The sequence below is a fragment of the Protopterus annectens genome, chromosome 1.part0 (genome assembly GCF_019279795.1).
Source record: "Protopterus annectens isolate FY-2018-M chromosome 1.part0, PAN1.0, whole genome shotgun sequence".
NCBI classification, from domain to species: Eukaryota; Metazoa; Chordata; order Ceratodontiformes; family Protopteridae; genus Protopterus; species Protopterus annectens.
Window position 1 is genome coordinate 688,445,752 of NC_056725.1, and position 15,135 is coordinate 688,460,886.

The window sequence follows — 15,135 nt, forward strand, 5'->3', positions numbered from 1 at the left end:
TTGATTTAATTTGACGTAGAGTATTGTGATAAAAATGTTATACAATAGAATCACTCATGAACATTTTAGATGTATTTAGTATACTACTGTATTATTTGAAAGTAAAAAAACATCCACGAGCCTTCTGCTCAGTTATTTTTAGTTTCCTTATCTAAAAAGTTGCTCACCGCTTCGTACATAGCACACGATATATTTAACTGTACATAGATGTAATTTAAGTTACTGGCCAGAAGATGGCGTGTAAATACACACTATTGCAGAGTTTTCCTCTCTAACACTGCTGTTTCTTCCCTATACAAGTATTTAGTTAATAGAATAGTGCGCTATCATTGCCTGAATAAATATTGTTGTTCTTGGTGAATGCTTTTATGTAGCTTAGAGGTACACATTTACAATTTGTTAATTTGAATTAATGTAAAGTATATTAATGAAAGTATTATAAAATGGAGCCACTCGTGAACATTTTGGGAAGCATCTAGAACATTAATGTATTATCTGAGGGTGGACATGAGCCTTCTGCTCGGCTTTTTCAGTTTTTTTTGTCTGAAAAGTTGTTCACCGTCCACATTCATAAACACGCGATATATCCTAGCATGTTTAGATGCAATTTAAGTTACTGATCACAAGATGGCGTGTAAACATGCACTATCGCAGAGTTCTTTCCTTAACATCGCTGTTTTGATTACAGTAAAGGAAGCGTTTGCTTCAATTATTTTCACACTTCATATATTCTTTCGTATTTTATTAAAAATTTTATGGTTTATTATCAATCTCAGCTAATATCTCATGCAAGTATAGCGTTAGATCTGCTTTGAAGACAGCGCTATTATAACAAGAAAGATAGTGAATCATTTAAATACTGTTGTGTCTTAATGGGTGAGTGTCTGGTAAAAGTATAATACATGCGCTCAGTGAGCACATCTAATCGACACTGTGTTAGATAAGTTACTTATAGTTATTAAGTTATATAGAAATGGAAGAAGAGGGAAGGAAAAGGAAAGATGAAGAAAAAAAAAAAAAAAAAAGATCCCGAGTGTCAGCTTACTGGGAATTATACTTTCATTTATCTAAAGATTGCTTTATCATACTTGTTATTGTATAAAGGAAGTACTATACGTAAAATGTTTATTATAAATGATTAGTTATGAGACAAGAGTGCTATTGCACCATTATCAAGGTAGATTTCCTTTGCAAGTATAATTCTAATTTTGACCTTTCTCCTTTCTGTTTTATAGTTTTAACATATAAGTTGAGACCTTTTACTAGTTACCAGACGCTCACTACATTTGTGATAAGCAGAAGACAATATCTGATATGTGTGATTTTTAAATTGAACTTAATAGAGGAAATCTTATGAATAATAACTTACTAACAACAGAACTACAAAAGATCACATATAAGTAATTTAGGAATGAAATCTTTTACACATTTTATTAATTTTAGATTGTGGAATTATCAGAGTTATAAAGCTGACATTAACTGAAGAATGAGAAAATGCTTTAACGTAAAGCACTATAAATATTGCTTTAATTCTAACTGTTATTATATTAAATCTTATAAATGAATATTATTATCTGTAAGGCCTTTAATTGGTTTTGATAAGTGGTTAGCTATATGTCAATTAACTTCACTATGCTGATGTAATAACTTATATAGATCTAAAAATATGTAAAAAAATCTCTTTTATTTTAAACAGTATCTATCTATCTATCATACTCACTCTACTTCTTTTTATTATTAATAACAATGTTAAATATTACTAATGAACATTAATGATCTGACATTTGCTAATATATTATCTACAATTGGTAATTTGCAAAAATTTCATAATATTAATGAAAAATGAACATCTAATATATTGTTAAAGTAATTAACAAATGTCTTATTTAAAATTGTTTGCAATTTGAAATAATATCTCATTTTAGAATTTAATTAGTAATGAACAAAACTTCACAGACAAGGCATATATGTTATTTACATAATAAGTGTATCTTGTTCTCTGGTTTTAGTTTTCATTTTTTTGAGGAGCTCAATTTAAAGCAACATTTCCTCATTAATGCAACTATTATGATTGAGGGTAAATCTGTTTGAACTTTTAAGTCCAAACAGATTTGAGGTGCTAGACACTTCATGTTTGGTATTTAGAATGGTAAAATCATTAATTGTTTATTCAAAATATGTTAATGCAATATTTTTCAGCTTTTTCATTTTTCAGTGGTCCAATTTGAAACTTTTTTTAAGCATAAATAGAAATAAATACATTCATTTCAAAATAACTTTTAAAAGAAAGGATACATCTAATACTCTAAACACATTAACTTCCAAGGTAAAACAAAATTTCAAGAACAAACAATCCAAAAGTACAAATAAATACTTAAAAAAATGACAGACACAACTTTATCTATAAATATTAATGGTTTAAATAATTCTATAAAAAGGTCAAATTTTCTAAGATATTTGAAATTACAAAAAGCACAAATCATATTTATACAAGAATCTCATTTTAAAAGAGATGATAATTTCACATGGAAACCTAGTGACTATCTAATTCTTTCTCACTCCTTTTACAAAAAAAAAAACAAGAGGAGTTATAATTTTATGGAAAAAAAGTGTAGTTAATCCTCAGATCATTTACAAACACGAAGATAAAGAAGGGTTAATATCAATTGTAATAATAAAATGTCAAAATAGAATTTGGACTTTAATAAATATTTACTGGATTCCTGGAATAGGATTGTCTATGGTTAAAAAACACATAGAATTAATTAACAAAGTAAATAAAGGTATGATGATAATGGGGGGAGATTTCAATTGTATTTTAGATAACTCTGAAACAACTAATAAAAGAAAGTTACGTCTCACACCCGTAAGTAAATACTTCAAAAGATGGTTAGAAAGCTTAAATCTAATAGATACATTTAATTTCAAAGATTCTAACTCATTAAGTTATACACATAGTGATTATCGCTTTAATACTAAAACAAGAATAGATAAAATATTGGTCTCCTCTGATTTAAACAGTAGGATAACAAAATTTTCTATTATTCCATGTCCCCTCTCAGACCATAATGCCTTAATTCTTAAAGTACAAATTGATTTCAAAAGATTAAACACTATAACTAAATACAAGCTTACATCCTTAAATTAAAAGAATTTAAACCTTGGCTAGATTCAGAAATCAAATATTTCTTGGAAACAAATCCTACTAACGATACAAATAATATAATAACTTGGGATACACTTAAAGCTTTTTTGTATGGCAAGATTATAGGATGGTTTAAAAATAAAACAAAGGAATGGGAATCTGAATTACACAACATACAAAAACGAATAACAGAAATAAATACAAGTTCTTATGATGCAATAGATTCTCAGGGGGAAAAAAAAGAAATTATAGATTTAAATAAAAAATACAATGAATTCCTCACTCATAAAACAAATCTAGCTTTGGAAAAACTAAAATTTGCTTCAATTTAAACTTCTCCAAAACACTTACATAATCTAGCAATAAGAATTAAAAAGCTGAACTTAGAAAATAACATCATAAATATAATACATGAAGGAAAAGGGGAAAAAAAGGTATCTGATGTGAATGATATTCTTGAAGCTTTTAAGTTCTATTATGCTAAGCATTATGGAAATAATGATAATAATATTTCATTTTCAGATCGGAAATTTAATAGTTCCTTAATAAAAAAACTACCTGACCAATTAAAAGTAGAAATGGACAAGCATATCTCCATAAAAGAAATAAAAGATATAATTAAAGTAAGTAAAAACAACAAATCACCAGGAATGGATGGAATAATAATGGAATTAAATAAAATTCTTCCAAATTCAGCAATTTCTCTACTTCATAACATGCTAAATTATATTCAAACTCAAATGATTACTCCACCATCCTGGAAATACTCACTAGTTACCCCTATAAAAAAGATAAAAGCGATCCATCCCAATGTAGCTCATATAGACCTATTTTTCTGCTTAATAATGATTATAAAATCTTTATGTCTATCTTAGTAAATAGAATTAAGAAATCCCTGACTAAAGTCATAAATGAAGACCAAACAGGCTTTATATTTGGAAGACACACATATGACAATATTCACAGAATTTTAACCATTATAGAAGCTTTGAACAGAGACAATTCAGAAGCTCTTATAATCACATTAGATATAGAAAAAGCATTTGATTCGGTAAACTGGAAGTATCTGTTTAAAATTTTGGAACTTTTTGATTTCCCATTAAACTTTATAAATTTAATAAAGAATATATATATAAAGATAACCTGGCTTATGTAAAATTAGGTTCATTTACCTCGGAAGCTTTCAAAATAACTAAAGGCTCTAAGCAAGGTAGCCCTATGTCTCCCATACTGTTTGCCCTGGCAATAGAATTATTTGCGTCTGCAATACGAAGTGATCTAAAAATAGAAGGAATTAACTTTTACAATAAATTTAATTCTAAAATCATGTTATTTGCTGACGATATATTGCTGACTTTAAGACCGAATGAAGAGTCCATGCAAGAATTAGAGAAACAAGTAGAATATTTTTTTTTCATTTCAGGTCTTTGTTTCAATAAATCCAAGTCAAAACATATACTTCTAAATAAAATAGATGACTTGCATCTGAATAAATATCAAATAATTGGAGAAAAGGTTTCTTCACTAGAATATCTAGGAATTCTTATATCTGAGAACATAGATACTACCATGACCTTAAATTATAATAAAATTCAAAATTTAATTCAAAAACAAGTTAATAGTTGGAATAAATTAATGTTATACTTGGAAGATAGGTTACAGTTAATAAAAATGATATTACTATCACAAATAAACTATATAGCATTAGCAATCCCTATTTTGCCAGATAAAAAAGTTAAAGACAATACAGAAACTTTTAATGGATTTTCTTTGGTATCCAAAAAAGAATAGAATTGCTTTCTCACATCATATTAGACCCTGGGACTTGGGAGGAATTAAATTTCCAGACATAGAAACGTATATTAAAGCTTCCATCATTAAACTTATACTAAATTGGGTAAATCCATATTGTTCATCCGCATGGAACATTTTACATCTAACTTTCTTCTTAAATGAAAACAAAATACTAAAAAATATGGATTTGGAGAATTATAATAACATATTTTGGCATGTACTATGTCATAGCTTACAAAATAAAACAACAAAGCCCACTAATTTAACATATCTGAATAATATTTATAATCTATTTAGAAAATTTATAATTACAAATCCAGACATAAAATTATGGTTCGAACTCTTAGTACCATTTAAAACATCAAAGAATTTTAAAGAAAAAATCCAAGAAAAAATACTCATTAATTGGGAATCCAAAAACTTTATTTACTGGTTTCAATGCTTAAATAATCACAGTACTTTAAGCACCCAACAAGTAATAAATGAGTTTAGTATATTTGAAATAGACAGAACAGAACTTCAAAAAATACTACAATATGCAAGTGATTTATGTAGAATTATTAATGATTTAAACTTTAATACTATACCTAAGTTCATAAAATATATGCAAGAATCGATTTATGGAAATCATAATAAGCTAATTTCTATATCTAAATTATACAAAATTTTAATAGTGTATAAAACCAAAATAGGTCAAAATGTTGTGAACATTTTAACAAAGGGCTTGACAATAAATCTATCATCTGAAGGTATGAATGACCTTTTGTTGTCAGTTAAGCTAACATCAAACTTCCAGATATGGAAAATCTTCACATGGAAATTTTTACATAGAGCCTTTTATACACCATATAAAATAGCCAAATTTGACCCTGCCCAAAAGCCCACATGCTGGAGATGTACTGTAAACTGCGAGGCAGATTGGATACATATATTTTATGATTGCATTAAATAATTCTGAGAAGATATTAATAGATTTCTTCAAGCCATTTATAATGATAAATTTGTTCTAACAAAATCTTTAATTTTTTTGAATGTAGACAACTCAGTAACTATGAGTAAAAGTGATCAATATCTTTTATGGTCTATTCTGGCTGTAGCCAGAAAATGTATAACAAGAAAATGGAAATCCACTGTCCCTCCAAGTTATGAAGACTTCATATCTCTATTAAAGGAATCTGCACAAAAAGAAATAAAAGTCAAAGAAGAAAGAATTTTTCCCAGACGTTGGACAGACAATCCTTGGAATAAAATCTTAATACTTATAGACACATTACAAAAGGATAGAATTTCTTCTACATGAAATTGAAATGTCATAAACTAAGATGGACTTATGTGAATATATGCCAGTAAAGGTTATACTAGTTCTATGAGATTATTCGTCTTTATAACCTTATTGGTTAATCCTTTTCATTGGACCACCTGTAAATATTGTACATATTGTTATAGTTATTAACTATTTTCTTTTATTTTGAATTGTAATTTAAATTTACTGCATCATAATTTGTCTACAAACAAAAAAAATAAAAATTATTTAGTAAAAAAAAAATAATAAAAAAATATTCTTAACCATGAACCTGAATACTCAATGAGCTAAAGCCTTTCTTTCTTTGATTACATGATTTCTTTGAAAAAGATGAACAATGCCAGCCTGAAATGAATGCAATTTTTCAGCACAATTTTTCTTGCCATATACCTGAACTAAAACATGACATATATGATTTGTGTCACATCAGTTTGACTTTGTCTTTCTGTTCATATTATACAATATCTTATTTTGCTATGAATAGCTAATTTACATATTTCATCTGCTTAGTTATACTGTTATACAGCACAGGAAGATAGTTAAAAAAAAATTGGCGTTTGTTTTAGAGTTGAGGAAAAATCAGAGTATGATGAGCAAGAGTAGAGGAGTGCTACCACATTACTGTCAGAATTCTGTTTATGTACAGGACCATAACTGTGAGTACAGGTGCCTCTGGAATGTACAACTTGTGCTACCGCATTACTGTCAGAATTCTGTTTATGTACAGGACCATAACTGTGAGTACGGGTGCCTCTGGAATGTACAACTTGTGCTACCACATTACTGTCAGAATTCTGTTTAAGTACAGGACCATAACTGTGAGTACGGGTGCCTCTGGAATGTACAACTTGTGATACCATATTACTGACAGAATTCTGTTTATGTATGCTGACTGTCCTTTGACCAGAGAAGCAGCCATGGTAGATTTTGAAGAGCAGAAGTGGAAATGGGACTGCTTGGCCTACGCTGGTTGGCCTGATAAGTGAACAAGATGTCTTGGTCGAAAGAGGCATAATATAGACTGGTATGGTGTGTAAATATAAACTAGCTGTAAATGTGAAAGTACTTCATATGACTATGAGTCGAACGTGAATGGTATGAGATGTCCAAGATTTTTTCTAGTCATGCGGACACTGTTTTAGTTGACAGAACACTGTGGTTATATGAAAGGTTTACAGTAATATTAGAGATAAAAAGAAATGAAAAGGGATCCCTTAACACATGTTGGTTCAGTTGATGGGTAGACGAGGTGATATTCTGGAAAAAGAAAGGTTTAGATACAGACTCTTAAACTGAGTGAGTATACATGTCAAAGAAAATGAGTATCCTATCATGAGTTTTTTGGCCTGGATGTTTTCTTTAGATGTGACAGTGTTTCTGGTTTAGGTAATAATAAGCTTAAGGATGTGGAGATAATTGAATACTAGGATATGTTTGCAATCTGGATATCACATTAAGTCATACAATGTGAGTAAGATGAAGGAAGAAGTAGTAGACGTACAAAAGAGAAGAGCGATCTAGGGAGGCTAAGAAGAGTTTTCAGCCTCAAAATGTCTTAATGCCAAAATTAACTACATAATGTAAAGTGTTAAAACATTAGGGCTGCTAGACACACCATGACTAATTGGTAATTGAACAAGTGGTACTTTTAAGATTTCTCCTGAACATTATATTAGACTCTAAAATCACTGTAGTTGCCTTATCTATTTCAGCAATCACTGAAGTCTTATGTATAGAGCACAGATTTGCTTAATATAGTAGTGGAATATTCAAAAACATTTATGAAACTGTGCTTAGTAAAATAACATGAATGTGGTGACATATAAGGAGAATGCAATTCAGAAACACAAGAACTGAAACTGCACTATGGAAGAATTAGTATGGTTTATACGGTATGCAAATGAGGGTATGTAAGTAGATGAGCTGTCTCACATGTGTGAATGAAGACTTGAAACATGGTGGTGTTATTCGGTGATTTACAAACATACCTCTCAACTTCTAAGTATTAAATTAATTGCACTAGCCTTTGAAAACATCACAGCAGAGGGTTCTAAAGAGGAGTACTTTTGTATTTTTCAAACTATAAGGTTTTCAGATGTTAAACTTCATATTGTTACTGATGATGAACCATTGCATATATTTACTTTAGTAATTTAATAAAATTTGTACTCTTAAACAGGTCTAATTTCATGAAGAACATGAGTATCTTTAAGAGAAACAAGACTAAATCTGAGGGCCAAAGCCATAGCACTATGCCTAAACCATAGCAGTTGAGAGGTATGTGTACAAAGCCAAATTTATGTGTTGTGAATTCATTCATTTTTCTTAGAGGGGAATCTGAAGTGTAGAGTACCTATAGATGTATATGGAGTATGTGGATGGTGCAGTGGTGTAGCGGTAGCATTGTTGCCTCACAGCAAGAGGTTCTCAAGCTCAATTCTCAGCTGTCGTGCCTTCTGTGTGGAGTCTGCATGTCCTCCTTATGTTTGTGCGGGTATCCACTGGTGCTCCAGTTTCCTCCCATGTTACAAAGACATGCGTCTGGAGTGTTTCTTCCCAGGCCTGTGCTGAAAATTGTCTTTGTTCATAGGTTCATAGATTAGTACTAGGCTAACTGCCCTTGAGAGTCATTTTAAGCCTAGCCAATTATCCCTTGTGAGATTTAAACCCTGCACCTTGTGTTTGTAAGGTAAACACCTTAATCATTAGGCCACCCTCCAAGTTGGACTTCTCTGGTAAAAAAAAATGTTAAATAAATAAATATAAAAGGTATTAGCTGATACCTTCACTCTGCATTGTTCCCTCCATGCTATGGAAAGGTCAGCCTGCAGCTAATAAGCCATCTTCTCCATGGCAATAACACTGTTGGCAACCATAATGTGACAGAGACAGACATAGAGAAAGAGACCATGCAGAAATTACCAGTTGTATTGTCCACACATAAAATGTAGGATATGTGAACTGTCCATCCCTGTAGATATGAAAGTATGTGGAGGACTGACCATCCTTGATATAGGGGGCTTTCAGAAAATGACAGGGGCAGTCTAAGAATTTCACAAGCATCTGCCTTGCAGACTCTGTACTATTTTTTGATGTGATGCTGTAGCACGTGGAGCAGTATGCATGGTGTTCATGGACAGCAATGGAGAGAACCAATACCATGGAGAAATTTTACAACATATCCTATTTATGTGAGGTCGTGGGAGACATTTATTGCACACACATCCCAATCATACTTTCCCAACAGAAGTGTCCAGTATATCATCCAGAAGGGCTTTCACTCCATCAGCTGCCACGTGGTATGCAGTACAAAATGTTTCCTATAAAATAAGTGCATGCACCATGCAGGGAATCCCTATGATTCTGACATCTAGTACTCGTATGATGCGTAGCAGCATTTTGTGCATGTTTATCATAGACTTGCTTTGTGAATTATGTCCATTTAACCAAGGGCAACTGAGGCAACTCTGGATTAACATGGCTAGGCTTGTAAGGGCTCTAGGGCCATTAGCCTAGTAACCTCCTATAAACATGAACCTATTCCTTCAGGGTTATATAGTTGGTAAGTATACACACTGGCATGTACATTGGCTAGGATATTTTATTTTAGCTGCTACAATCAAATTGCCAGGTTTGCCACAGGAACTCCCTACAGGACACACCATTGTCAAAACCTGAACCTCTTAGGATGGCTAGAACTCCCCAGGCTAATTCAATATAATCAACTTACCTTCCCCATAGAAGTGTCCAGTATATTCAAGGTTCATTAACCATCCAGAAAAAAATGCCCTCCCTTAAAAACATTATCCATTCCTACAAAAACGCTAGGCCACTTCATTGCACTACAAAACGTTTGGTTCAATCTGTTAAACGTTCCTCTTCATAAAAATAAAATGGTCACTTCTCCTTCAAAAAAATGATTTTCTCCTACAGCCTATCATTCTATTGGTTGCCCTTGTGTATTTCCCCCATTTGCTATTCTCCCTTTTGTACCGGCCCTATTTTGCCCTTTATTCCCTGTTTATATAACATGTCTCTGACTTCTTCATATCTGAAAACTTACTTCATTTTACATTCATTTAGAATATCATTAAGTATAATTTTTGATTGTTTTGCATTTCTTCAAAGAACACATAATCCATATATCAGCTCTAGGGATACATTTTATTGAAGCTTTTGCAAAACTTCTTCTACATCTTCTATTCAGATTTCTTTCATGAGTTCTTCATTTCATGATTTCTTTATTTGATTCTACTTACTTTCTCTTCTATACACCTTATAACTTTAGTATGCATTTTAGCGACAAAGCATTCCACTACCCCCATTATTTACTTCTGACTCCTAATGACACATCCATTTTCTTGTATTATCCCTTCAAAACAAACCTATCTTTTAATATTTCCCTACAAAATGAAACTTCCTCTTTTCCTTTGCATTAAAAATTTTCTTTCTAGCAACTTTTTAATTATTCATATTCTCTTCATATATTTCTTTTTCTTTTAATAAATATATATATAATTTGCATTACTATGTCCACATACTGTCCTCCTTTGCAAAGTACCCATTTTCTAACTCCAAATATACCTTCTCATATTTCTTCGTAAAAATATTCCAACATTTATGCCAGGTTTTCTAAAAATGTGTCACCGTTTTATGCTCTTCCCATAGACATCTAAATTATTCCTTAAGCTCTTCTTTGTCTATATTATTACCATTCAGTTCCTACCTCTGTACTATCAGTATTTTTACCTGTCTTCATCCACTGGCATTATGATCACTAGAAAATCACATTTATAATTCCTGCTTGAACTTCTGTTAATGACTGTGAATGTACTATGAAATCAATTTTATTCCTTAAACTAGCTCTACCATAATGAAGTTCATGCTTTCTCCTCCTTCTTTTTAAACACCTTTATTGAATTATCTCCTGTGACATAGGCAACCTTTTATTTAAAAACAAACAATATTAACTTGTTCACAGTTACATATATTATACATTACATTATATTGTTTTATATAATATAATCAATCTAGCATTACATAAATTGGTCAGTTCCAGCCTTCCCTTAAAAGTCATTCCTCTTCCAACACATTGTTCTGCATGTATTGTTCCCATAATTTCCATTTTTGTCATGCAATTTGCTCTACTCTTTCCTAAAGATTCCATTTCTAGTTCTCGTAACTATGTTACAATTTCAAATAAGGTTGGGTTAGACTTTGATTTCCATTTTCTAGTAATTGCTTTTTTGGCAGCCACCAGAATTAAAGTTAACAAGGCCTTACTATTCAGATCTTGTATCCCAGTTCAAAGAAATCATTTCCTTAGTTACATCCCTTTGCTTGTCCAGTATTACTGACACAGAACTCTGTAGAGAATTTTTAAAGTCTGCCAACTCATTATACTCCCAAAAACATATGCTCCCAGTTATCTCTTTCTTTACCATTACCCCTCCAACAATTTGACATCTACCTAAGAAAAACACTATTTGGAGTCTGTTTGAAGTATAAAAACTCCTACACAAACAGATCCAAGCAAAAATCCTAATTTTCTAGCCTTGCTTATTCAATTTCTCTTCCCAGTCTTTTCTAGTCTGCTTTGATCAATCCCTAGAATTATCATACAATATTTTATATGCCCTACTAATTATACTTTAACAACAGCTTCTGTTCTAGATTCAATTAAAACTCTACCACACCAGATGTTTCTTTTAAGATTCCCCAAGCCCTTTGTCTTTGCTTATACTCTAATATCAGTCCCTAATAGGGAAGGTAGTCTATAGCCTGCAATCCAGATGTCATCTTGGTCTCTTCATATTCTATTACCTTTCATGCTCTAATTATTTGTTACCAGTACCTTGGTTCCTTTTTCCACTTTCCTCCAGTTAATTCCACTCCCCTCTTACCTATTCACTGTACCCCTAATTACAGTCAACCCTATCAGCATAATCTTCCTTCTCTATTTCTGTGTTGGCTTTGTTCATAGTATACAAACTCAGTAAATGAACCACTGAAACTGCAAAACAAATAAAGAAGCCAAGAGATTCCAAAATCCACAACAGAATTTAATATACTTAAAACAATAAATGTAAAGTGCTTTTTGTCTGGTCAGATCAACGGACTTCTTCAGACAAAAAACAGTACACAGACACCAAGTTTAAATACAAAAACTTTTCCCTCTATTCAGTTATCCACCCAATCAAATAAACCACATAATTTAAAGCGTATTAGTCAATTAGCATTTACTACTAGTACTTAGCCCTGTTTTAACCATGTACATTACTATTCACTAATATATCCCCATTTAAATTGCAATGTTTTTTTAAAAATCACTTCATAATACTACTTTCCATATTTTAAAAACATAGATGTGTAAATACTGTTCCTAAAATATAAACACAAAAGTAATTATTAAATAGTTAAAATATCAACTCTGTCTAGTGAGACTTCTCAGTTTTAAGATACAGACAACAGAAATCACTTCATTTTAGCCTGGTTTTCTACTAGAGTCCAGGTGTAACTGCCATAAAACTTCCTGCCTTTCTAGAATTAAAGGGAAGGGGCCACCTCTTAGATTATATTTTACTTGATCTATCGCTCTAAAAGTAAAAGCGTGGCCCAGGTGACTACTACAATGCCTTGCCAAGGCATTCTCATTCTTGCCCTTGCTTATACTATATATATGCTCATAAGCCCTTTCCTTAAGTTTTCTATCGGTCTTATCAATATAGTATGCTGGGCACAACTGGCATTGGGCAATATAGATCACAGATTTATAATTACAACTGTACCTCCCATTTATTCTATATGGTTTATCTCGAATTGTAAAAGTGCAACCTGATGCCATGTACCAGCAAAGGCTACAAGTCTCGCATTTAAACATGCCTGGTGTTCATACAGTTATTTGTCTAGGCAGTTCTACCAGTGACTTCAAGTTCCTGCCACATTTAAAAATTACAGATGTTTTTTTCACCTATTTTAACCATTATTTCTTCCTCAAGAGAAAACACCCTCCAATATTTAACCAAAATGTTCCTTATACTGTGAGCATGTACACTAAATTGGGTTATAAAGCTAGAGTCATAGTTGACCACCTGGGTTTGTGTCCCATTTCCGACATTAATTAAGGAGGTTTTATTATAACCAGTTCCATGTAAAACCCTTTCACTCTTTGCCAAGTCTAAAATAGGTTTGTACACCCCCCTAAATCTCTTTTGTTGTACTTCCAAAGAGAGCTCCACAATGAAATGTTCAGGACAGCCTCTATTTAAGAACATTTGTTTCAGAGTCCTACATTCCTCTAAGAAGTCAGCTTCTTCCGTAACCATCCTATCTGCATGCACCAAATGCCCCTTCACCACTGATTTCTTTTGGTGAAGGGGGTGGGAGCTAATAAAGTGCAACATCGAATTTGAGTAGGTTTTCTTTCGGAAGATTCTTAATAAGAAAGCTCCTTTAATATTGTCTTTCATTAGTAAGATATCCAAATAGGATATACAGTCTTCCTTAAAGGAACTAGTAAACTTTAAAAATTCAGTAGTCCCATTTAAATGTCCTATCAGTTCATCTGCTGCCAATCCATTTCCTTTAAACAAGATAAAAATGTCATTCAAAAATCTTGTATAAAAACAGATGGATAACATAACATTAGGGTCACTGAACACATAGTTGGATTCCAAATGGGCCATCACCAAGTTAGCCACACTTGCTCCACAAGGTGAGCCCATTGCTACACCCACCTGTTGTAAAAAAATTTCCTTTTCCAACATCACAAAGTTGTTAGTTAAAATGATGGCCAAACGTTCTTCAATTAATCTAATCTTACTGTCTGGTCCCCCATGATATCTCATTCTATGCATGACCCATTCAATGCCTATACTATGTGGTATTGAAAAATACAAATCTGTGATGTCTATGGTTAAAAAAATTAACCTCCTTTCTAAAATGCACAGTGTTAATAACTGCCAAAAAAGCCCACGAGTCTTTACATATTTATTTCTCTTTTTCAATGTATTTTTTTAAAATGCTGTCAACATACTTTGCATTGGCATAGTTGACAGACAACCTTGCATCTACCAATGCTCTCATAGGTGGGTCAGAAATGCTCTTATGTAATTTGGGGACACCAAACAGTGTAGGGACCCTAGGTGTTAAAATGGTCAAGTAAATGTGGATACATCAATCAGACCTTCAATAAAAAGGTCATTCAAGTAAATGTTTATATTATTGTGGGCTATGTTCATTTCATTAATGCTCACTTTGTTACATACATTACTCTCCAACACTTTTTTCATTCTGGTATTATACTCTGTAACATCCATCACTGCTAACCCACCCCCTTTGTCAGGTTAAACATCCATACTGGAAGGCTTCGCAGGTCATTCAATGCTTCCTTCACCTCAGAATTAATGTTCACTTTCTCTTTGTGTGTGTGCCGTCTCATTAAACCCCTAAGTTCAAGTTCACACAAGTTTTAATACAACAATAGGAGTGGGTGCACTGGGGGGTATAAAGGTACTCAAAACCCTTAAACCAATATTTTCTGCACAGTTATTCCCAAACATAAACATTAGGTTCATTTTACGAATAAACATCTTTAAATCAATTAGTGTTTCAGATAAATTAAAGTGACTAGATGTAAAAAAAGTAAAACCCTTAGAAAATAATTCAACTAATAGTGGGTTAACTTCATAGCTGGAATAATTATAAATGTTAAAGTCACCAGCAAAGTTTGACAAAATTTTACACTCACGGGTATCTTTAACACAGTTCATCAATACAGTGTTCGTTACTTCTTCATTTTTGTGTTGTTCTTGTTGGAATTCCTGTTCACTCCCCTGATATTGTGGAACCGTTGATGATTTTGACCCTGATCATACTGAAAATCCTGTTCTCC

At 32.0% G+C, this 15,135-nt stretch overlaps 1 protein-coding gene across 1 annotated transcript in view; it reads right to left on the reverse strand.

Annotated features, from left to right (window-relative positions):
- The window catches only part of LOC122793921 (latent-transforming growth factor beta-binding protein 4-like), a 2,484,519-nt gene that overhangs the window by 1,768,065 nt on the left and 701,319 nt on the right, over window positions 1-15,135 (reverse strand). The window lies entirely within an intron of this gene.